Consider the following 2,442-nt stretch of genomic DNA (forward strand, 5'->3'; position numbering starts at 1 on the left):
AGTAAAATTCATTTAGCACTGTCAAACAGTGCTTTTTCTCTCCACTCTTATCTCTCCTTGGTCTCCTGTCACTGTAACCTTGTGCTTAGCCTGATTCTGCCCGATGTCCCTCTTTCCTTACAGCAATGGATGATAGTTCTTGAGAGTGAGGAGAGTTCTTCACTAAGGGTACTGCCATCTGTCTTACTCCACAAGAGCTTTCATTTCTTATTCTTTTATTATTATTTTTAATATCTGTGGCTTGATTTTTGTGAGAGAGGTAGGAGAAGAGTGGCAAATGTGGAGGGGAGAGAAAAGAGTAACACAATGTTATTTTCTGCAGAAAAATGCATTTTGGGTGTCAGGAGCTGACAGGGGAAAAACACACAGACATTCACGGCAAAAGACTTGATGGAAGCTTCGGAGACTAATCCTGATGCTTACTTTATTTTCTCTTTAATGGGATGTCAGTTCTGAAGAATAAACAGTCTTCCCTGAATCCAGAGTTATAAGCACTTATTTGTCTAGATAAAGTACAGAAAAGAAATATTGTGTCGTGCGGCCCATAAGTCATCTTCATGGCCTTTCAGGTAAACTACCAAGGATTTTTACTGTTCAACTCAGTGGAACACAAATTGGTAAACTGAGAGCTAAGTGATCATGGCCATTGAAGCAGTCCAGAGCTGACACCCAAAATTTCATCTTAATCTGAAATGGTGACATCAATTACCTGCAAACGTGTCACAATAGGGGATGCCCACGAAAAGGGCAGTAGGCATCAGATGCTTCAAGGAAAGCATCATTTCAGGGAATTGGTTGAAATCATTCAAAGAGTTTTCCTTTTTTTAAATTGTACCTGCTATTAAAATTGAAAGCAGGAATCAGGGGGGCTTCAAGATCCAATCCAAACCGAAAATCTGAAGAACGGTGGTCAGAACCAAATGTATACGTGGATTTGAATTTTGTATTTTTGAGCTATTCCATCAGCATCATCTGGAAAAAAAGGAATATGCCTTGGCTGGACTCTTAGATGCTTCTGGACTCTATCTGACCCAATTCATGTTTTATGAATTTTTTCTTCTTTTTTAGTGACCATACTGTGCCAGGCATTGTGTCCAAGGGCTAAGGCCACAGAGATGATGCAAACAGTCTCTCCCTTCCTGGAGCTCACAGTCTAGTGGGAAGACAACACACCCATGACTATGACACAATAGACTAGGGGTCACATTAGTCATTTGATTACAATCGCCATTTAATCAGAGACCTGAGGAGAGTGTCATTAATTCTGCTTGGAGAGATAGGAAAAGAGTTCTTGGACTCTGTGACATCAGCCAAATCCCTTACCTTCTCAAAATTTTCCTCAGGGCCACATACCCCTGAAAAGAGTAGAAATAGAGGCCCGTATAGCACAGTCCAAGTATTTAAAAGTTATAAATCAAGCTAACAGACTGATACATAAATTATGTTCTACTTTCGTACATTGACAAATGTAACTTAATCACCTGAAGGGCAAGTACGAATTTAGACTTCTAGGAGTTCATGTGCTGTCATGTAGAAAGCAGGCCCCAGCTCCTGGCTCCTGCCTTAAAGTCAATTCAACTTATGTTTCCATCTTGGCTCCATTGTGAAGAGTCTCTATGTTCCCTTGGAACCCAGGAGTTTGGCCAGCCCTGAGGAGGATGGACTGGGGAAGGGCACACACAGGCCCAGAGATGTTTGGGGCAGGACATTCTGGGTCTTGGTACCTAGAGTGTGGTCTAGAAGAAGTGCACTGCCTCCGAGTGGGAACATCTCCATGATCCACATACCCCTCGCTCCATGTGTTGGGGTGCAGACAGCAACGGACAAGAGCAGAGGCCTCTGCTGTGTGGCCCAGGACAGAGGCCTTGGTTGGCCAGGTCTGAGAGTAGTACTCACTCCTGCCTTCTCATTCTTGGTCTAACTAAAACCTAGTTCTTCCCTGAGGATACTGTTTCCCTGGAACCCTCTCAGGGGTGCCTGTTTTCCTCTTGCATTTCTTAAATATGGGGTAGGTGTCTTCCTTGCTCTTTATTACCACTTCCAGAACATTCTCCCTCCCTCTGCCCTCTTCCAAGATTAAGCCCTTGATCTATATTACCTGCTACCTCTCCTTGTGACTGCCATCCACAAACCCACAGGTCACTTACTCTCATTTCTTAAAGTCTTTTTTTTAGCATTGGGATCACTGCCACTCTCTCCAGAAAAATCTATGTGAAATTTTTGGTGATTTCAATTTCCACCTAGGTAATGCTTCTCAGTTCCTTAACCTTCTGTCTTTCAATAATCTTGTCCTTTACCCTACTTCAGTCAATCATATCCATGTTTACGTGCTAGACTTGTCATTTTCAATAACTGCACCCCTCCATAAGGTCAATTCCAAGCAGTCCTCCTACTTTTTCTAGTAATTCCCTCTATTACTCTTATTCCCACAAATCTTCAACC

The sequence above is a fragment of the Ceratotherium simum genome, chromosome 3 (genome assembly GCF_057802395.1).
Source record: "Ceratotherium simum simum isolate JZ-2026a chromosome 3, ASM5780239v1, whole genome shotgun sequence".
Taxonomy (NCBI): Eukaryota; Metazoa; Chordata; class Mammalia; order Perissodactyla; family Rhinocerotidae; genus Ceratotherium; species Ceratotherium simum.